Below are 24,024 nucleotides of genomic sequence, written 5' to 3' on the forward strand. Positions count from 1 at the left end.
TCCCTTGGTTTCCTTCTGTTTCTTCATCAGTTAGAACAAGAGATAAATCAAAAGTAGAGACCGGAAATACATAATATTTCTCTTGAGCAGGCAGTTGGAGAGAATTCAGAATTCAGAATTCAGGAAAGGAAGCATGGTATCTAAGGTACTGTGGCTGGTGATACTGGGATAAAACCAAGAAGGCCTCATGAAGCCCACATAGAATTACCAGGAAGGGAATGTCCACATACTAGAAGTAAGGAGGCAGTGGGCATGAGGTTAGTATAGTGCCTGGTGGTGAGTACGCAACCATGGGGTAGGGTCCTGCTATAGGCTCCCTATTCCTCTGAAGCTCAGAATGAGAAAAATCATGCATCAAAAATACATATCAAAGGTAGCAGCCTGGTTAAACAACTAGATACAGCACAAGGATACAGAGCTAGAGAGGATAAGCAGTTAGAAATTCTAGTAATAAAACCAAACCAAAAAAACCTGATTTCTTGACTTGACTGAATGGGTTCAGGACAAATCATTTAGGCTCTCTGAATCTCAGTTTTCTCATATATATATGAGATAAGAGCAAATTATCCCAAAAGCAATTTCTAGCACTAGTCTATGACTTGATCAGAGGAATGAGGAGAAGAATAGTTATTAAAATTGAAGGTAGAATGAAGGTATCAAAGCAGACTCAATGCTTAGCCATCAAGTTGAAGTTTAAAAGCCCATTCCCATTTTTTTCCCTGAAGACCGAGCACAGACATCAAGATACAGTAAAACCATGCCCTCCAACCACAAATAATATGTCCATGCATCTTGAATACCTTCTCAGTTGAAGTCTTCACACTCAAAAAAGTGTAACTTAATTTTACTTATAATAATCCAGGATTATATAAGAGGAGATGATAGTGTCTATGGAGAAGGACAGTTGGAAACTGTGTGAAAACAAGGTAAGGAGAAAATAAAGAACCTGGAAGAGAAGAACTAGCCAAAAGAACCAGAGGAAACTTGCTCTTTCACACAGTAAAAAACACTATGCTATGGGCAGAGTAATACTGTGGACGAGACTAAGAACTCTATAGAATTTTAGCTTTCAAGACAATGATTCTAAATTGAAGCTGCAAAGTACAGATCTAGGTCCCAAACTAACACAGACACATCTGTGCTCACAGAGAGCAGAGACCTATTCTGCTTAGGGTTCAGGAATGAGACATCAACAAAGAAATAACTGGAAAGAACAGTGACCTCAAGTGGTTTGGGGCTTGAGGAGGAGGAGCCTCACATGGAAGGGTATGGTTAGTGGAAGAAAATTATCAATGCTTTGAGTTTAGTAAATTAGATCTCTCAGTACATTCAGCAGGTTATATTTTACACACACAGGAAATGAAACCAAAAAGGTAAAATAAGGTAACAAAATTATGGAGCCAGTTTATTTTGAGTAAGCAGGAGTTACACACCTAGAACTAATCTAATTCGTATCACTGCGCACCTGCGTGCCTGCACACACACACACACACACATTATAGTCTAAGTCTGTGTCTATCATTAATAAAATAGAATCCTTTAAATTGCTGAAAATCTGTCCTATGATACCTATGGCAGTCAGAGGGAAGGCGGGAAGTAACATGAAATGGAAAAAGATAAAGCCCTGAAGCACCAGAGGTTGTATTGAGAATCAGGAAACTCATGTTATGATTTGACAGCTCCTATACCATTATCTGCGTGATCTGAAGGAAATCGCCTCAATGTTAAAATGAGGAAGTTGAACTAACATGATTTTTCGTTATAAGAGCCCATGATTTCCCCAAGCATGGTGTTTGGAAGGTCAGTCCTCTCTGGTACACACGCACGTGACTGCCAAAAGGCCAAGTGCCATCTAAGGCACACTCTCCAGGATGGCAGTTTTACATGTGCCCCCTTGAGTTACGAAAGCATAGACATCCCCATGCCATCTTTTGCCACCCACGAACTACAAATAAATGAATGATTTTAGTTTAAAGGGTATATCCAGGGCCAGTAAGTCTTATCAACAATGCAAAAAAACGTTTCAACAGCTTCATTTTTAAATCTGTAAAGACCCTTTAATGTGATTTCTCGAGAGGATTCAGCCCCAGTAGTGTGCTTTTCCATTTTATAAATAGTAAAAAGAAGAGGTCTTGAGGAAAGAAAATAGTATTTCCAAAGCCCACAGTGAGGGCCAGTTTATCACCTAGCAAGGCTACTGCAATTTTAATTGCATATTTAGGTCATTGGCTCTAACTGCCGATGAGCTGTTACCATGAAACATCCTACAATCATTAAAGAAAATGTTAGAGGGAGAGGGAAGTTGTAAATGGAAATGTTAAGAGATTCTTAACTATGCTGTCTTAAATGCTACTGTTGGAATACAAACTGAACTTTAAGCATGATTTAACAGAACTATGAAAAGAAAGACCTCTAAACCCCCACGCTTATTTTCAATTGTACTGAAAGCTAGCAGTGTTGTGTTTATGCCAGACTAATTTAGTAAAAGTGTTCATTTAGGCACACAGCCCTCACTGCATCTGTCCTCATCTGAAAAGAAGAAAAACTAAATAAAAAAAGGAAGGAACGCTCTTTGTTACAGAAATCTTTAAAAATGCTCAAAAATCACCATTTAGTATGCCCGCACCGTGATAAAGACACATTAAAAACATAATTATCCAGAGAATTACCTGATGATATATCACCTTAACCATTTCTTTTGTTTTCCAATCGGGTCGTATCGTTGTTTCTACCGAATACCTCAAATTTTAAAATGTTATTAAAGTTGCTACCTAGTCAAAGGTTTAGCTCCCTGCAACGTTTTATGTTCTACTAAAGATTTCAGATTGGTGCTGCTACACACCCTGAAACTATTTCAGAAGGCAGCTGATGTGAAGAAGGTAATGTGAAGGCGCAATTGTGTAAGTTTGTGTGTAAAGCATATGCAAATTAATCATTTATATACAATCGATTGGATGTATATTTTATGGGACTGAAATTAGTATTGTTCATTAAAGACAAAGCAGGCATATGTCAAGGTAATTCATTAAATATATATTAACAGTAGCAACATGGAAACAGGTTTGCATTTCTATCTTGAAATTACTTTAAAGTAATACATATACAAGCTTTTTTGGGTCAGCTCCAAATTTCAAGTTCGTATTGATATATCACTACCTTTAAAGATTCAATGGTAGAAATAGGAGCAAAGCAATAAATGAAAGATGGGAGACAGGAAAGACTAAGAAGATAGGAGAAAAATTAGAAAACTCTCTGTAGAATACATAATGTAGTTCCAAAAGAGAAATAAAAATCATATGGTAGTTTATTTATAAAATTCCTTTGCATTATTAAAATCCACTATAAGATTAATTTAGAATTATAATTTTTAGCAAATGTTAGCTAATAATTTCCATCATTCTTTTAAAAAATGGTTTAGTAAACTGTCTATCTTATATTTATATATGGAAAACTTCCAAGTTCACTTGGTTGGCTCAAGAAGTGATAATTTAACAGTATACTCTTCACATTCGCATTGTGCCTTTGTCTATGTGAAGGCAAACAAACATTTTGGCAAGTCATACATTAATGCATGTGAGTGTGGGCAACAGTTCTTTCACAGGACAGCTGGATGAGTCCTATAAAGACTTTTCAGCCAAATGTTTATTCTAAAGCCTTCTGGTGTGAAGCACAAGGGGAGGTCTGCTGCAAAAGTAGCTTGAATCAGCCCCTAATGCAGGAAGCTAAAACTACTAATGAGGAGTGCTCAGTTGTGTATATTGTTTGAGCAAGAGGGTACAAATGTGTACCCATTCTTTGTTAATTTACAAAGAGAGGTTAAAAGCACATAATCTGAACAGTAGCATTATAAGCAGTACTGTTTTTCTTTTCTTTTCTTTCTTTTTTTTTTGTTTTTAAGGTAAGCTCTACGCCCAACATGGTGGAGCTTGAACTCATGACCCCAAGGTCAAGAAGTCACATGCTCGACTAACTGAGCCAGCGAGGAACCCTTGAGTAGTAGCATTATGAATTATGAACAAAGTAAAGGAATTTCCTTTTTATGTCTGCACTCTTGTTTTTGCAAAACCTGATTTATACACTAAGAACTGTGAAGCCAAATACACATACACATATGTACACACTACATATTTTGAACAACAATAAAATAAGAGTTGTGTACATTTACCTTACAAACAATGGTTCTTGACAGAAGGCAGTTTCCCCTCAAGTGACATGGGCAATGTCAGGAGACAGTTTCGGTTTTCCCAACTTGGGTTGGACTATTGACATCTCATAAATAGATACCAAAGGATGCCACTAAACATCGTATGATACACAGGTCAGCCACTTACAAGCAATAGATTTATAATAGTAAACAATAATTTATAACTATGAAACTACAGTAAACATATTCAGACCTGTAGTGTCACTACATCCGCAGTCAAATGCTCTGCCCCTGAGCTATACCCCCAGGTACTGTAGTGTCACTACATAAGTAAAAATTTAGTGTATTGATAAATGTTATGTCTGCCAACTCAATTATCATTTAAAAGATAATTTCAAGGGACACCTGGGTGGCTCAGCAGTTGAGCGTCTGCCTTGGGCTCAGGTCATGATCCCGGGGTCCTGGGATCGAGTGCCTCTGCCTGTGTCTCTTCCTCTCTCTCTGTGTCTCTCCTGAATAAATAAATAAAATCTTAAAAAAATAAATAAATAAAAGATAATTTCAAGATGAAAGTAAAATTTAAAAAATACAGCATTTTTAAAGCATAGCGTTGAGTCAATTTCAGGGTTGAGTCAGTTTCTAATTTTCTAGTATTCAGATAAGAAGAGATGGGAAATCTCTCCTTCCGTTTTAACTTTATGTAGACCTGTTTTTTTTTTCTTTCAAAAAATAAGATTTTATTTTTTAGAATGGTATTAGGTTTACTGAAAAATTGAGCAGAAAGTATGAGATTTCCATGTATCTCCTGCCCCCAACACACAACATGCCCCATTATCAACAACCTCCACCAGAGTGGTCTATCTATTACAAATTATGATCCTACATCAATGCATCATTATTACCTAATGTCCATAGTTTATCTTAGGACTTGGTGTCGTACATTCTTTGGGTTTTGACAAATTTATAATGGCACATATCCACCATTAAAGTATCACACAGAATAGGTGAACTGCTTTAAAAATCCTCTCTGCTCTGTTTACACATAATTTCCTTTTGAATAAATAGACCTGTGTTTTTAAGTTTTAAACACACCACAACCTAAGTGGCATAATTTCATAATAAATTCACATATTAATTAGATGTACCATGAGGTTGGAATAGTTTTACCAAAAGAACAATAACTTTGACTCCACAGATGATAACAAATTAATAAATATTAAACAAGTAACTTGCAAATTTCCCAAGTTACAGTTCTGCGTCAATAAAAACATCTTACACTAACATTCACAGTAAATGGGAGAGACAATATTTCCATCACATGCAGTATCTGAAAAGGCTTAACCTCCTGTTAGAAGAACCAATATGCTTTTAATGTGTTTCACCTTTTGAGACCAATGTGTAATAAAACCCTCAAATTAAGTAGATTGCATTTTAGCTTAGATAAACTAATAGCACAATTAGAGCACCACATAATTCACCATTACTGCTCCAAGGGAAATCACTTAAGTATTTAAGCTCTTTAGAAGGACTTCTCTGATAAAGTAATGACTATCTACAAAATTCTCCCGAAGATTAGTAGTATTGGTGCCCGTGGTAGGTGAAAAGAAGGAGAAGGGGGTAGTTCACATTCTAAGATGCACTTTTAGTGGCCAAATCATACACAGATTTTGTAAAGACATCTGCTGTGCTTCTAACTTCCATGCAGAGGTGGCATGGATTTCAACCCGCTGGAACACAGCTGGAATGACTAAATCTTAGTTATATTAGATATAATAATTTTCACTTTTTTCCAATATTTCCCATCATTACTCCCAAAAAAGTTTTCCTATTTCATGATATGCAAATTTAAGTATGCTCAAATTATTTTTGAAACAAAGGATATTTTGGATAGACAGACACACACATGCAGTTAATGTGAATCATATGAATACTTGATTTGAGGAAAAAAAACTTAAAACTATAAGTTCCCAGAACTTCTTTCCCGTTAGGCTTTATAAAGTTAGGAAGGGCCAAGTGTGAAATAAAGAGTAGCCAATGAAAATCATGAAATTCAATACATACCTACAATCCAGAGTTCATAGATAATTGATTAAAATGTAACTATTTGAAAGCTTATTTTTCTGATAATTATAGACAACTATATAGAAAAAAATTAATTTGTTTATTATACTCTGATTACTCCCACAGTGGCAATTTTGCAAAAATAAGTTTTTTATTTGTGTCTCTTGGTAATGCTACAAGACTCAGGAAACTGTACACAAATTATTAGTTTTTTGGGGTGCCTGGCTGGCTCAGTAGATGGAGCATGTGACTCCTAATCTCAGGGTTGTAAGTTCAAGCCCCATGTTGGGCGTGGAACCTACTTAAAGACATATATTGGTTTTTCAGATCATATTGCCCATATTTAGTTTATATGTATTTATCTGCTAAGAGCTAACAAATATGTCTGCATACTACATGTAAGAATCTAGTACTTGGGAACCATCCACAATGTAGACTTATCCACAAAATGAGCCACGTTTGTAAAGAAACTGATTTTCCCAACTTTCCAGCTAAAAAATTCCTAGACATTGAAGAAAATAGAACCACACAGTGCAGTAATATTTTTTAAATATTTTATATTCATTAACGAGACACAGAGAGGCAGAGACATAGGCAGAGGGAGAAGCAGGCTCTCTCCTCTGGAAGCCCGATGTGGGACTCAATCCCAAGACCCTGAGCCAAAGGCAGATGCTCAACCACTGAGCCACCCAGGCATCCCATGCAGTGATTTTTAATAGGAAATAGAATTTGGTTGTCAAGATCATTTATTTGCTTCTGGACACCATGACTCCTTTTACCACAGAGACCTGCAAGAAAATCACCATTGTCAATTGCTTCCTGAGGTTTTAAAAGAATTTTAAATGTCTAAGCACAGAGAAGTATTTTTGCCACCAGAAGGAAGTTCAGTTCACGTAAACTTCTATAAACAGATTTTTGTACTGGTAAGAAGAAGCTATTCTAATCTTGATGAAAGGGAATCTCAGCCCAAATGTACCACAAATCTCTAAAGAAAAACATTCAGGGGGCTACAGGAGCAAGCCTGTTCTTTAGATTATATGTTAAAATTAGCTCAGATAGCTAATTTGTTTGTTTGCTTCTTGTTTAACAGAACACAAAGAAACATGAAGACAGAAATCAGAAACTGTGACAGTCTTTGAAAATAATTGCTATGTCCTCAACTGAAAAAAAAATTATGCCTATTTTATTTAAAGTGCCAGAGCTTAAATAAATAAATAAATAAATAAATAAATAAACAAAGTGCCAGAGCTCCTCACCCCACATCCAAAAAATGGAAAATAGATTAAAAATGTGAATATTCAAGGGCCACCTGGGTGGCTCAGTGGTTGAGCATTTGTCTTGGACTCAGGTCATGATCATGGGCCTGGGATCGAGTCCCACATCGGGCTCCCTGCAAGGAGCTTGCTTCTCCCTCTGCCTGTGTCTCTCTCTGCCTCTCTCTCTGTGTCTCTCCTGAATAAATAAATAAAATCTTAAAAAAAAATGGTGAATGCTTAAGAAAAGGATAGGCAGAAATAAGATATACAGCTCAGCTGATATTTAAAAACTGTTCACTATGTTCCAGTTAAAAAAAAAAAAATATTCACTTATTCAATAAACATTAATTGAGGCACTACCTTATGCCAGTAGCCGTTATTGCTGGGGCTACAGCATTTTTTTTTTTTTAAGATTTTATTTATTTTACTTGACAGGGAGAGAGGGGGAAAGAATACAAGCAGGAGGAGTAGCAGACTGACAGAGGAGAAGTAGGCTCCCTGCTGAGCAGAGAGCCCTGGGGCTCCATCTCAGGATCCCCAGGACCCCCGGACCAGGACCCCTAAACCAAAGGCAGATGCTCAACCAACCGACTGAGCCACTCAGGAGACCTTGGGGCTATCGCATCTAATGAGACAGAGACACTATCTCTTCTCTGATAGGAGGATAAGCAGGAGTTGGGAGACAATAAGTGTATAAATAAGCAAATAACAGGGAGTAGAAAGTACTAAGAAATAGTAATCACTGCAGGTACACGGTCAATGTGCTTCACGCTGCCATCATTCTCACAACTTTTTCTCCTCATAACCTTCAAGGTGGGCGCTAAATCATCAATCTCATTGGGTCACATTCCTGCTAAAATTATTCTATTGCCTCCTACAGAACACAAACTAATACCTAGAGTATCCCAGATGCTTCATAAACTGACTTTCCTACCTGGTCCCCTTCCAACTTCATCTTCCATACGAAGTGTACTGTGTCACATAGTATAGAACTTTCATTCACTCATTCATTCATTCCTTCCTTCATTCATATATTCACCTATTCAGAAAGATTTTTATTGGGATGTCTGTATGTGCTGCAGACACATGTTAAGTATAAATATTCATGGTTCTTTCCATCACAAAAACTTACAATCAGGTACAGAAAACAGACATTAATCAAATCCCAAAGAAACTACCAATTGTTGATGTGAAAAGTCTTTCAAAAGAGAAAAATGGTATCATCAAAATGAATAAAAGGTGATACGACCCTGGAAGAAGTGACAACTGGGCATCTGCTTGCATGTATCTTAATATAACCTAACAATGTGTTTCTATGTGTTCAATGTTCGATAAATTTCTGCACTCAAAGGCAGGTTATTTCTGGTTCCACAAAGTAGTACATACCACACTATATAAAATATTACAAATGATAAGGAAATAATTTCCAATGGCTTTATAACATCCCTAATATATTATAGGTAGCTGAGATTGCTGCTAAAAGCAGAGGAAAAAAAGAAAGAAAGAAAGAAAGAAAGAAAGAAAGAAAGAAAGAAAGAAAGAAAGAAAGAAAGAGCAAAGCCTAGCTTTTACTATTGTCATGTTTGTTTTCCATATCACAGCCAACTCTTTTCCAAAGACACAACCAATGGTCTTTATGTCTTCCTTCCAATGTTCCATGAAATTCTTCCTCAGACTCTGCATTCCTAAAGGATGTATTGTTGACACCTCCTCTAGGGGTAAAAGTCATAGATGTATAGATAAGAAGACTTTCTGTCTGGCAATAGAAAACTCTGGAGACTATTAAACTCACTTCACCCCCTTTTGTGGGAAGTGGCATCTTTGTATTTATTCATCCCTAGATGGTGGCCAAGATCCACTGGAAATTATAGGGAGACAAAGAGAATTTGGTTTCAGATTACGAGTTAGATAATCTGGACCTGGCCTGATACGACATTTGTTTATATTCTGATATTCCTGGGTATATATATCACTTTACATTTTCACATCTTCAGAGGGGTAATTCCAAACCCACATTTAGAGGTCAAACACTCAAGCTATCACCTACTTCCATCTATTTGTGTTTAATGCTTAAGGCTGAGAATGTTTCAAAGAGATCATAAAATCACATCATGTCAGAGAAACAACTTTCTTAGAATGTCTGGAGGGTAATGTTTTGGATGGATTAAACTAAAACATCATATCAAGGAAGTTGCCGGCCTGCAAAACATAATGTTCTTTTTAACTAGAAAGAGCACAGAATTGCTGAACGAGAATGGCAGAGACATTTAATTTTTTAATGTATAAACAATTTAGCTCCATGAACTCATTATACCATGATGAAATTTGAGAAATCATTTTTCCCTATAAAAACCTCTGGAAAAATCTTACGAGGAAACAGATTGTGAAATCTTAAAGTAAAATATATAGCTTCTTTCATTGTCTTCCTTTGTGCCTGTCTTAATCGAAGATTGTTATCTTGAAAAGAACCAAATTATAGCAGAAAATTAATGTTTCTATCTTCAATTTAATTCTGTTTCTTTTCAGGAGTACATTAGAGCAAGTCTAAAGTATTCTTGGCAGGTGCGGTACTTCAGTGTGTACATACCAAGATCAGTTGCATTAATTTGAATTCTATGTTCATGTTTTAAACACATAAAATGCTTATTTTTATTAGTCATTTTAAATGTTTTAGGAAAGAAATTCTAATTCCCCAAAACCGGGTCCTTATGCATGGCAGTGCTTTCCTACATATGAGAAAGCAAACTCTTGATTTTGCAGAAAAAAAAAAAAGGCCAAAGAAATTATATGAGAGCAACTGTATGTCCTTTTACAGCTAGAAGTTGGCTTTACACATTCCACGACTCATAAATAAACAGAAGAGTTCTGTGAACTATATGCAGATGGCTGGGTCTACACTGGGAGCCTTTTGTGATGACTTTGGTTTGCTTCCCTGTTTTGCCATCTCTTAAAATATCTGCAAAAAAATTTTTTTGCTCTGCTCCTCAGAAATAGGACAAGTAAAATCCTGTAACTTGAGAATGTGCCCTTTGCCTCATTGGGCCTTTATAAACTTTGGAGAAATCCATTTTTCACCTCCTCATTTTTGTTCATATAAAAATATCTGCCACACAACTGAAACTAAAAAGGCTTTACGTTTTAAATATTTATTGTTTTATTTTAAAAGACAACACAATAATGGAAATACAATGACAGAGGTGAATCTACAAGGGGGTAGAAGGAAGTAATAAGCCCAAATGGGGGGGGGGGAATCCCACAAACCACATAAAGGAAGAGATGAGATCAGCCACTTAAGTAAGCGAGTTTAAGCTTCCCACACTGGCACCGAGCAAAAGTGTTCCTGCCAAGCCCAAAGGAGGAAAGGAGTGGGACGAATGAGGGCATCTGAGAGAGCGAGGCAGGGAGACAAGGCACCAAAGTCAAGTGGAAATGCTAAGACAGCATTTTGTGCCTTTTTTTTTTCCCTTCACCTGATTATGGCACAGAAATTTTAGCACACTGGTAAGAACACTGGATATAAAAAAAGAACGGAAATAATATGCATGACCGTATTTATAATCATTTAAATGTTCCAGATATTTTATTCAATCATCCCCACACCTCCACACACAGACACACTAGCACACACCCAAATACACCCCCTGCCCTATCCCCATCGCCGCCGTATCAACGATGATTTGCTTAGCTAATCATAAAGCTGCTTTCTGAACAGCAAAAGCCTAAGGGCTTTGGCAATGTAAAAAGTATCGACATCTCTCTGATGTAAATTCAAAAATCTATATTACAATTCTTTATTCAGCATGCATGAGTCAGCAGAAGATATACTGTATCTTTAAAAAGGCATGAAGGTTTCCAGTCAAGCCTTTTAAGACCTTACAAATAACATTTCAAGAGGGTTGAGAATGCGGACGAAGATAGCAGATGGCTTTTAGTACAATACTGCTCCAGGATCCTTTGATTTTATTACTTTTGCTTTTTGATGGTGTTCTTTTCTGGTTTGTTTTGATGACTTTGTGGCCTAATGGACTGAAATTAGACAGGGAAGCTGAAAACCCTTAAGTCCTAATGACAGAGAGTGACTTACTGGGTGACCTTGAGTAAGTGTTACATTTCCCTCATCGCAGTTTCTATGGCAAAAAATAAAGATTACCCCGACCCACACCCCTAAGGATGCACTGAGGAGACTAGTAATTATCACTCAATTTGCATAATATGAAATAGTAATATTATCTACCATTTATCAGGCATTTCCATGAGCCAGACTCTATGTCAGGTCCTTAGCCTGTTTTGTGGCTTTTAATCCTCACCACAAACCATACAAACTCTGAATAGTTAACTTCGTCTTCTAGATGAAGAAATGAGGCTCAAGAAGTTTGAGGGGCATCTGGGTGGCTCAGTGGTTGAGCAACTGATTCAGTTCTTGGGGTTGAGTCCCCCATCGGGCTCCCTGCCTGCTTCTCCCTCTGCCTCTGTCTCTGCCTCTGTGTCTCTCATGAATGACTAAATAAAATCTTAAAAAAAAAAAAAAAAAAAAGAAGTTTGAGGACTTGAACTGGGATGGGCCTGACCACAAACCACAAGTCCCTTTTTCTTTCCTTGATGCAACTGGATATCTGCTAGTAAATAATTAAGATCTACTAATTAAGATCAAGATGTTTATAATTCTTTGGTTATATTATATATAGTAGCTATGTACACTATATAATATACAGCGATTACTACATATATAGTAATTATATAATCCCACATGTAACATACACATATAAATTATTAATTGGTGATACAATGTTGTAAATCCAGGCTGGTCCTACAGCACTAGTTTCCAGTGCCACTTGGTTTTATTTGGTCTATGCCTATTGCTGTATCACTTGAAAACAAATACCCAGAAGAAAGAAAGGGAGGCTGCTTTGCTCCCACAGTCTGTAAGTTACTGTTAGATCTCTAAAGGCCTCGATGACCAATTCATTTGCCAGAAAAGTTGGCCCCTGATTTGAGAGTACACTCCTGGATGCTAGACATTATTTGATGGTCCTTTGTTGAATTTTCCCCATAAGTCACTGTTCTGCAACAAAAAATAAGATCCACGGTGCGTTACAGTTCCAGGGAGCATATAAAGAGAAGGAATCTGAATCTTTGCTAAAGACAGAAAAGAACGGAGGAGGGGAGGGAGGGAGGAGGGAGGGGGAGAGGGAGGGTAAGAAGGAGGAAAAGAGGGAGGGAGGGAGGGAGGGAGGGAGGAAGGACAGAGGGAGGGCGAGAGGGAGGGAAGGGAGAAAAGAAAGGATTCTTGGACTTCTTGGGCTGCTTTACTCAAGCCAGGGACTAGCTTGTTAAATAAGTGTAGGTTTTTTTTCCCCCAAATGAGCCTTCTGATGGATCCTCTCCATGCAGCTAAATGCATTTTTTTTTTCTGTTTTTATTTAAGACTGCAAAGAAAAAATAACTTTCAAATGTTTGAAAAATGGTGATAACTTAAGAATGAAGCAAGGAGTCTGGGATGATCACAGCACTTCTGAAAGTGAAAGTATCAAGAAACTGCATTATTTCTATCCATCTCCCAAGAGTTAATTCCAGAAAAGGAAGGATCTAGTTCTTGAGTCTCTTCAAACTCCCTAATTCCGATGCCTGGGGAGAACCACATGCCTATGGTTTCTTTAAAAAATATGTTTTTCGTTTTCTTTCCTTTTGCCTGCCATTCATCCAGCAAGAGCCTCAAAGCACATTAGAACATTAATTTATAATACTTATGCATATGTAGTGGAATCCCCTAAGATTTTAAGGACTCACTTGCCAATGGAAAATAGGCCATATGGAGCGCCCAGGCATTCAGAACACAACCGAAGTCGATTATCTCCCCTAGCCCCCAGCCCCAGCGTGATGAAGAGGATATTTGGCTACAATATTTTGGAACCTAAGATGCTCTCATGGATTGTGGATGCCAAATTGGAACCGAATTAGTCTCATCTAAGACAGTAATAGAAAAAAAAAATAAGACAGTAATAGATTCGAACACAATAATGTTATACATACTTCTTCTAATCAATTACCTTTAAAGTCTGCACTTCGTTTTAGTGTCTTGCATTCCAGCTTCATTCATAGAGACATTAACAATAGAGTGAGAATTAATTCGTAGAATTTTGAGATAAGAAGTTGTCTCCTGGCAAGCATACTGGATTCACCTTATATAACGGTGCCTCTTCAGAGAACTCAGGCAAGTTTGCCAGGCTGTCAAGGACAAACTGCACAACACCTCCGAGCTTATCAATCTGAAAAACTGATGGACATTGATGAAATGAACTCTGCCCACCCTCAAAGAGTCTACAAACTCACGTATGTCTTTTCTTAACACCCTTCCCCTTTTCCATTTTATTTCTGATTTCCTTCCTTGTGTAACACTAAGGTCTCCAGTGTCACAGTGTGCCATATATATATTTTTTTTAATGACTTAACATTTTCCTGGATAAAATGGTGGGCAATTATCTCTGGAATGCTGCAGAAAAGAATTCCTTAAGCCTCTGGCTAGTTCCAGAAGGGCTTACATTAATCACTCTACCCACATGCTTGTCTCCTCGTGGTAATGTCCAATGTCAAGTCAGACAGTCCATGCAGGGCTCCTGATAGAACGTTAAAAGGGCATTACCACACACTGCAGGTGGCCAGCAAGAACAAAGCCCTTGGCCCCGAGTAATTTTAATAATTTCTGTACAGGTCTAATCCGCTGCTTTGGGGAGTATTTGTTGCTGAAATCCTTGTTTCACTACTTGCCATACAATTGCTGATTCATCACTTTAAAAAATTAATAAAAAGTTGCAGTTCTTATATTCCCAACCATTCTAGACTTTGTGTGTCTGTCACTTGGTTGTCTCTTTTCGAAAATACTGACAACCAAAAAGGCTAGTTTCTCGGTGTTAAATGTGTTGTGTGTCCAAGAGGAGCCTAGCATGCCCTACCGTGCTAGCCAGCACGGCTGGGAGTGAGTCAGCTACCATGAACGCCGAGGCACTCGGGGCAGCTCCTGCAGTTAACCTGCGAAGAAACTGGACATGTATTCAAGGTCACAATAATGTAAATGGGTGTATTCTTTAGCGATTTTCTCTCTGGTGCTTGAGACCTGCAAGTATTGCAATACCATCTTGAAATGATCTGAACCAGCGAGAGCTAAATATTTTTTTTTCCATTATCATAACCTCCAGGCCATGGGTTTTTATCATAATATTATTTTATTCCTGGATCTACTGATCACGTTTTCAGAACTATTATTCTTCACTATAAAACTTTCAGGAGAGAAATGTAAATTTTTACAAACCACAGTAAATGTTGCTACGAAAGAGTTCACTAATACGTATAATCTCCTGGGCAGCATTGGTTATTCCTTATAAAATAATAGGAGTTTTCAATCACATGATAGTACCTTCCCCTACACTTTCTGCTTCTTCTACACTGCTTGATTTTAAACTGTTTTTTTCTTACCACAAGTACATATATATATAAAATCCAGATTGTTGGTTATATACATTTCTAGTTCATATGCTCACTTCATCCTGTGAATCTCTGTAGCTTTTCCATAGCACTTAATACGGTAAGTTGTGTATGCATGCATTTTGTCTCTGTTATCGCCAAGTAGACCGTGTTCTTTGTCAAAGCATAGACTACATCTCATTCATCTCTGCTTTACCTGCAGTACTTTATAAAAAATAAATACTCAAGAAGGTGATGAAATAAATCAAATAAGTTGGCTTCATGTTTTGGCTTCTCTATTATCTGAGTCAAGCAAATGTGGATCACATAAAACAGTAAATCAAGGATTAAAATAAATTAGCACTGCTAACATCTTCAATCTTTTTGTTTTGGTCCAATAACTATCTGAGTCAACCAAATGTAGATTACATAAGGTAGTAAAGTAGGGATTAAAATAATGTAGCTGTGCTTCATGTGAAATAAGGCTTCTCTTTTTTTTTTTTCATATTTTGTGATGTTATTGCCCGTGTCTTATTCAAAACTATACCTAGTGAAAGAAAAAAAAATGCCTCAGTTTAACATCTACTTCCTCCTCCCTTAAAAAAAATATATATATATTCGGGATCCCTGGGTGGCACAGTGGTTTGGCGCCTGCCTTTGGCCCAGGGCACGATCCTAGAGACCCGGGATCGAATCCCACGTCGGACTCCCGGTGCATGGAGCCTGCTTCTCCCTCTGCCTGTGTCTCTGCCTCTCTCTCTCTCTCTCTCTCTGTGTGACTATCATAAATAAATAAAAATTTATAAAAAAAAGTTTTAAAAAAATATTCAAGATGCCTTCATATTCATGGGTCCATTTAGTACATACATCACCCCGTGAAATAGGTAGAACAGATATTAGCCCCACTTTATAGATGGTGAAACAGAGATAAAGAATGGCTATGAGCTGCCCAAGTTGACCTGTGTTATCAATGAGTAGAATAAACATTAAAAAGTCCAAGTCCTGGCCCAGGGCTCTTACCATATCCTCTCTTCCAGCACTTGCATAGACTCTGTGATGAGACCTCTGTTTGATCGAATCTCTCCGCCCCTGGGAGTCTATGCTCCCTGAGGATGACTTTTTATTGTTATTACTAATAAAATGATCACTAAATTTCCCTCACACAACCTAGCATGTGGCACATAACAGACCCCGGAAGATGCATATTAAATTTATTGGAAGCCTAACAACCAACAAACTCTCTCAACTGTACCTCCCACCTACTGGTTTATTATTATATATGTCTTTTCTGTGTCTCACCCTAATGAATGTACATGTAATTACACTTCTCAAAGTAATTTTATTAATGGATTTATATAAAACCACTGTTTCTAAGGTCTAAATATTTTCCCCCGAAGGTCTAAATATTTCAAGGATAAATTAGGACAGCGGTGAAATGCTGCTTTTTGCAGTTTTATCAGATTTCTCCAGAATATCTTGCCATATAAATCTAATAAATAATAAATAATGGACCTTGAACAAGGGAATATCCTTAGACAGATGATTATGCAAAGGGAAAAAGCCGATTTGGGTCTGTTTGAACAAATGCCTTGGAAGAATTTCAGGATTTTTTTTTAACTTTCATCTCTATTGAAAATGAAATGAATATTTTTACCAAAGCCCATCAAATATAATTCAATTCAACAGGCACTTAGTGAAAGCTAACCATGTAGCAGACAGTGGGTCACAGTTGGGAAGGAGACATACTTCGAAAGACATTATCTCTGCCTTCAAAGCAGCAGGAATTGGGAGTGGTTCAGAGCTCATCCTCCTTGGGGTTCAAATCTTGGCTCTCCTGCAGACTAACAGGCTAACTTTGGCAAGGTAGTCCTTCTGTGCCTCAATTTCTCTTCTACAGAATGTTGATAATAATTTTATCTAGTGCATTGCTTTGGTGCAATGAACAGAACCAACTACATCGTTTATGGGGCCTAGTGCCAAATGCAAATAAAGGATGCCTTGTTCAAAAATGATCGATGAAAACAGAGAATTAAACCAGGTAGAGACCCATCTCAGTATGGGGCCCTGTGTGACTACTCAGCTGATGCCTAAGCAGCCAGCCACCTGGTGATAAATAAATGATTAATATACATAAAACAGTTAGAAAAGTGCCTGGCAGGGGTGCCTGGGTGGCTCAGTCGGTTAAGCCTCTGCCTTGGGCTCAGATCATGATCCCAGGGTCCTGTGATCAAGTCCGACATTGGGCTCCTTGCTCAGCAGGGAGACTATTTCTCCTTCTCCCTCTTATGTGCGCTTGACTGCTTGCCACTCCCCCTGCTTATGTTCTCTCTCTCTCTGTCAAATAAATAAAATCTTAAAAAAAAATGCTTGGCACATGATGAGTGTTATAATGTAGTGTTAGTTTATTAATATTGAAGAGTTTCACTGAACATGTACAAAATATAAAGAAAAATATTTTTTTTTAATGCAGGATAGATCTCAATTTTGAATGAGCTCTAAAATTTTTAACAATGTTCTCATCTGCCCTGGATTTGAGGTCCCATCACCAAAAGGGATCACTTCATATTTACTTCCCAGAGGTCATTCTGTGTCTGTCCTTCACATCAAATGCACACAACATGAGTTCCATCCTTTTTCTATGAGATTTATATGACACTCTCCATGTTTAGCTGCATGATTTTGGTCTCAGCATAGCACACGGTATATGTAACAGGGAAGTTTCTTAACAAGAGATTCCAAGTCCTGGTCTCTCTACTGTGCAGATAGGAAGTACTCTCAGTTCATTGCTTCTTATTTTTTTATTTTATATTTTCTCCCTAATATCCAATCCAGAAGTGTACAAAAAATACAGTTCTGTGGTATCAAAATAGAAGCCCACTCAAAGATGTCCACACCATAAGCCCAAAATCCATGAATATGTCATGTGGCATTATCTGGAAGTTGGGGGTAAGGTAATATTAAGGTTGCAGGCAGAATTACGGTTGCCGAGCAGCTGACGGTAAGAGGGGAAATTACCCTGCATTACCCAAGTAGGCTACTGTAGCCACATGGTCTCCTCCATATGGAAAAGGAGGCCCAAGACATCAGTGCCATGGCCATGCATTGTCCATTACTGATTTCAAAGATGAGGAAGGGGTTCTGAGCCCAGAAATGTGGCCAGGAGCTAGAAGCTAGAAAGGCAAGAACAGATCCTCTCCTAAGCCTTCAGAGAGGAATCCAACCCTTCTTGTGCCTTGATTTTAGCCCACTGAGACACATTTCAGACTTCTGACCTCCAGAATTCTAAGATAATATATTCGGGATGTTTTAAGATGCTCAATTTGTGGTAACTGTTACAGCAGCAATAGGAAAGCAACAAAACATCTATCCATGTATATCTGCGCATGCACGCATGCACACACAGCCACACACACACACTCCAGACATACTTCTGAGCATTGAGAAAGGCAGTCCTGAAGGTCCAGTAAATACCCTCATAAATGCAGACTGCCCTCGCTTCAATCAGTGAGGAATCACCCTCCTCGCTAGATGCCAACAAGCTTCCACCTTTAGGCTACAGAGACATTGTGGTAGAAAATGCAAACAGTCTGCTTTTCTTGACCTAGACTGAAAATGTTGACCCTCCACACTGGTTCTACTGCACTGAATCTACTTCTCCATTACTGTGTTGATCACATTAGGTGATGGTCAACATCCTTATCTGTTTTACGAGACAGGGATAGCCTGCAGGAAAGGAACTGCATCCTTATTCATATCTTCATATTCATGGCATGACAATGCCTGGCGTACAGCAGACTCATCAATATTTCTTGATTTAGATTAATGAATGGAGGGCTAGAAATTTCTTTAAGCAGGCACATGTGTGCCCACATATACATCAGGGCAAATTTATACTTTGATTTTATTTATTCCTAACAACAATGTTATGAGATAAGCACTATGTTAGTCAGTAATGGTAGCAGTGGGTAGTAAAGTTAGATTCAGAAATATTAGGCTTGTGACCAGGAATCATTAGAGCTTTCTAATCACAGTTTGAACTGATCAATTAAAGAGCAACAGGCTTCACTGCTCTTAGTTAATATAACATCACATTAACCAAAAATCAGCCAATGCTCACAAGATACCTAATTTCAGGGTATGCAGGACATACCTGAGCATGTAAAAGAAAGGAAGAAAAAAAATATTTTTCAGGAGCCTAAAAGTTAGACACTGTTCCTACTGCATGTAGATGGATAAGTGAGATAAAATTCTCCAACAGTAGAGTTGCAGGATCTATTTTTATGTTATAGGTTGTATCATTTTTAGCCAAAACCCAGTTTCATTCAGCCACAGCAAAAACAAAAGCTCACAATTCTGCCTAGACTTGTGATGCTGAGCTCACTTCTAGGTGTGAATAAATTTGTATTTTCTCCAAAAGAAATTTAACAAGTCCCATTGAGTCATGTGTCAGTTACTGTGTTTTTTTGAAGTGCCACTTTTGAGTGTTTACTAAAATGACAAATCCCTTAAGTACTGATTCACATGTGGCTAGATCTCAATGAGGGAGCATACATTAAAAAGTTTTTTTAAACATGAAAATTACAAGACATCTGAAATAGGAACCATCTATACGACTTTCATTTTAGGGACAGAATTCATTAGCAGAAAGAACACTTCCTAGCAGAGCATGACAAAGACATTTTATTGATGGCTGTATCAGTAATAACCCTATGGATAGGTGTTTCATGGCCTTTTAACACAGATGAGACTTGTTCCCACAGGCAGGAAGGAAAATGGGCCTTCCAACAGCCTACTATTTACTGGGTAAACTGTCGCTGAGTCTGACTCCAATTCATTTCTTCTTGGTTCAGAGTCAGCCTGAGGGAAGGTGTTCACCATGAGTGGAGGCCCTTATGCTTTTATACTTGTTTTTGTTTTCATCAATCAATTAAGAATAATCTTATCAAATGCTGAAATGATGGAAGAAAATTTGTTTTTAAAATCGACTGGCATACTCATATCCATGACCCTATTGTCACACCAGGAACTTGAGCCCAGAATTTTACAAAAGTTATTTACCTCATTCAGTTTAAAACTTGTGTTACTCCACACAAAACCATTACACCCGTTTCACAGAAGAGACTTTAATCCCACAGCTCCTAAATGTCAGGATGAAAATTTGGACTCAGTTCTTTGAACTAATCAGGTCCATACTCTTCTTTCTTTCTAGAGTAGTTCTTAAGATGGCAGCATAGAGCAGAAGCATATCTCATATGACTAAATTCCAATTATGGTTCTCTTTGGTTTTTTTTTAATTGCTCAGGCACAAATGGAGGAAGCTTATGAGGGATAAAATCTGGTCAGTTGGAGAGGAAATTGAAACATCACAGATAACAGGATGGATGAACAAGAGATCCAGCCGTGCAAATGAGAGCAAAGAAAAGTGCAGTCACTAACATAAGGCTGCTTGTGGGAAAATGTGAGATAATGGGATGCCTGAACATACATACACTTTCAGAAAGATGATTTGATGACATGTTCTCACTTTGCTAATAACGATGACACTTTTACTAAATACAACGAAGTTCAACAATCTAGTAAATACAGAGAAAAAATGAAATGAGTTGAAGCAGAAGAAAGTAGTGACATTTTGGAGGCATTATGAGGAAATAAGAATTAGAGTGGAATATATTAGCTAGAAGAAAGTTATGTTGGAATACATAAAACATTTAGAAAAATAAGAACAAACAATTTTTGAGAAATACAAGAAATTCATAGGGATGTTGAAAAGAGCATATATAATATTCATTCTGAAATGGCTAGAAAGCTAACTAAAAGCAGAGAAATAACCTCAGTGACCTCTCAAATCCCCCCAGATCTGGGCCCAAGATTTTTATTGTTATTATTTAGTATTAGTGCTGCAGAGCAGGAAATAGTAAAGAGAAATGAAGAAGAATAAGTCCTACCTAAACTGAGGAAATGAGAGCCAGAAATGGAAGGAAAGCAAAAAAAGCATGAAGGATGATTTTAAAAAGGAACTAAAATAAAGAAAACATGTTATTTTATTTTTATCATTTTTTAGCCCAAAATAATGAAATAGAAAATGTGCAAAATGTGGTACCTAAATCCATCAACAGCAGGATGTACAAAATTATAATGTCTCTATTACATCACCATATGTAGTACTTTTGATTGCTAATTACACTATCAGATGTATAGACGTATGTGATATGAATAATTTATTTTCTGGGTTTTTTTAAACCTAACTTTGGGTCTTGAATGCATTGACAAGATTCAAGTCTACAACATACATAATGTGGAAATGTAGTTTCAGGCAATTATGATATAAGTATACACTTTTCAAAGCATTCATATTTAATTTAAATAACGTGCATTTAGGTATCTTAGTTGAATTGGATTTGACATGCAGTGCATTTTAAAATGTCTCAGGATGAGAGTCTATTAAAGAAAAGATTGCTATAAAACAGAGACTGATAAAGAGAAAAATGAAAGGAAGCAGAATAAATAAGTTTAAAAAAAAAATTAGCGTGCCACGAAACCAGGGCAGATTCTGATTGGCTAGACATGCAATCATGATTTACTAGCCTATTTGCTCTGCTAGCCAATAAATAACACGGTGTCAATGGAGCGACTGTCATATCATAAAGAATGCAGGCCATAAAGTGGCCCACATGACAATATATCTTCAACATGTTTCCATCCCCCTTCTATTTTAGAGCAAACTGTGTGCAATAAGATGATAAAGGTCGACATTTTAGTAGCCATATTTCTAAAAACTGGACCATGCAAAATTATTTGGTTCTTTTTTTTCCTCTCAGTTTATTAAAAACTAAGGTTGGTAGTATTGTAATATTCTTGCCTATTTAAAATTATGACACGTGGTAAGATTTCAATCTAGACACCTGGATGTAGAAGAATTACTCTTTATGGCTGTTGAGAGTTCTGAGCATGTTTCTTAATGGTTGGCATTTGAAGAATTACTTTGCGCACATCCGTTACTTTACTGTTTCCAATCGCTTCATGAAATAAAGCTGTATCTGTGGGCTCAGGTTGTTGCTTCCTAATATGGATATGCTGATACTCTGTCCACCAACCACTTTACTTCTGAAGAGCAAATCTGATTTATTAATCGAAATTTTACCCTCCAGATTTGCTTACAATTTGGAAAATGTGAAAACCACCCCGGAGCTTCCTCTCTGCCCATCCATACCATTTACTTTCTCAATCTATTGTATACAACGGGGTTTTACTTTTGGTGCTAGGAAAAACAAAGGGATTATTTTCCATACTCATAAATTTATATATATTTAATTTACATCAGATATTTAACTAATGCTTGTGGGATGACGTGTGGAATTATACATTCATTCTTCCTGTCTATAATGGGGTTCCCTGGGTAGAGTCCACTCCGCTTCATCACATACAAATCCCACTATCAGTTCCTCCCAACCCCCTTTCCCTCCAGAACTAAATAGAACAGAATGGTGGCTGGACAGATTACTCCACTTTGAAAAGATGAAGTAACAAAACAAAGGGCAGATACACGCGCATCTGCACACATATGTGGGTTAGATCAGGATTAAACTCAGGCATCAAGCTCCATGTCCAAGCTAGTTAACTCCCCCCACCAAAAAAAAAGTCATAATGGCAATATTCAAAAAGCTCTCACAAAGCCATTGTGAATGTTTATAAAACATAGATGACTATTACAAATGAATAAGAAAGCTATTGATATCTATGGTATAAAAAATGCACAAAGACTCTAGAGTTAAGGGGTACTTGTGTGGCTCAATTGGTTAAACATCTGCCGTCAGCTCAGGTCATGATCCCAGAGTCCCGAGATTGAGCCCCATATGGGGCTCAGCAGAGAGTCTACTTCTTCCTCTGCCCCTCACCCTGCTAGTGCTCTCTCTCCCTCTCTCTCTCTCTCTGTCTCTCTCTCTCTCTCTCTCTCTCTCACACACACACACACACACACACACACACACATTCTCTCTTCTCAAATAAATAAATAAAATACTTTAAAAAATTCAGGGTCAAGGTAAAGGGACAGAGCCCTGTGAATGCTCGGCAAAGCGGGAAATATCTTGGGTACCCACAATTTTACCTGATAGCAAATGTGTATATTGTGCGTCAAGGAAAGTGAACAATCACTTTAAAAGAGCCACTCTACTAGAAATCCATGCTCTTGCAACTTTAGTCAGCAATATTAGTCACTTATTTTTTTCCCTCCATGAGTTAATTCAGAGAAAAACACATCTATGAGCCACATCTTTTTCATTGTTTTCTTTCACATCGCTGTAACACTCCATGATGAATACATGTATTTTCAAAATGTAGATTAGCTACTTAAACAAAAAGAAATATATAAATGAGATAATTGGCATTGCTTTCGAGCCACTAAAATGTGAATAACTGGGCATATCTCAAATATTGACAATGGAAATTAAGGTCATTGAGCCACATTCCACTTGAGAGTTTCTCTTTATTGTTCACCAAAAGCAAATTCATGATTGTGGCTTCTGCAAGGATATGTTCTGTATTTACTCCCGTCTCTGTAGCTTATGCACATGACATTTCCTCTGCTTCCAATATCTTTTCCTGCTTCTTTGCTTCAGATAATATTTATTGAGGTGATGTTTACTGAGTACTTACTATGTGCCCGGCATTGCTCTGAATACTTTATACACATCAACTCCTTTCATTCTCTCAATACTAGCAATAATCATATCTATCTAGTACTTTTGAGAATTCAATAGCTTACAATTTGGAGAGTGCTCAGGACACTACACAGAACATAGAGATTGCTATCTATGTACGTTTTTGCCAAACAATCATATAAAATAGGTTGTATTTGTTATTCGCATTTTACAGTTGAGGCAATGGTAGCAGAGCTAGATTAAGGAACTCATGAGCTAACACGTGCTGGAATTAGACTTAAAAAACCAGCAGTTTAATTCCAAAGCCTACCTTCTTAACCATGCAAACATGCTTTGCCATTTCACAAAGATTTGCATGGATTTTCCTCCAACAACTTGATCCTAAACACCTCTTCCAGAACTTTCCAGAATTTATATCTATATACATACTAGACCAGAGGCTTCT

The 24,024-nt window shown here is 37.4% G+C and overlaps 1 protein-coding gene and 1 long non-coding RNA gene across 19 annotated transcripts in view; one reads left to right on the forward strand and one right to left on the reverse strand.

The window, feature by feature from the left end:
- PCDH7 (protocadherin 7) overlaps positions 1–24,024 on the reverse strand; it is a 417,583-nt gene that overhangs the window by 287,096 nt on the left and 106,463 nt on the right. The gene's annotated exons all lie outside the window — the stretch shown is intronic.
- LOC140622625 (uncharacterized) lies at positions 19–14,989 on the forward strand. 2 transcript variants are annotated; one of them, XR_012022327.1, is made up of 4 exons: positions 101–257; positions 2,818–2,900; positions 7,296–7,495; positions 12,887–14,989. It is a non-coding gene; the product is annotated as an uncharacterized lncRNA (long non-coding RNA). The 2 variants fall into 2 exon arrangements; XR_012022328.1 differs by lacking the exons at positions 2,818–2,900; positions 7,296–7,495 and having other exon boundaries at positions 19–257; positions 12,887–14,292.

The sequence above is a fragment of the Canis lupus genome, chromosome 2 (assembly GCF_048164855.1).
Source record: "Canis lupus baileyi chromosome 2, mCanLup2.hap1, whole genome shotgun sequence".
In the NCBI taxonomy this organism is placed as follows: Eukaryota; Metazoa; Chordata; class Mammalia; order Carnivora; family Canidae; genus Canis; species Canis lupus.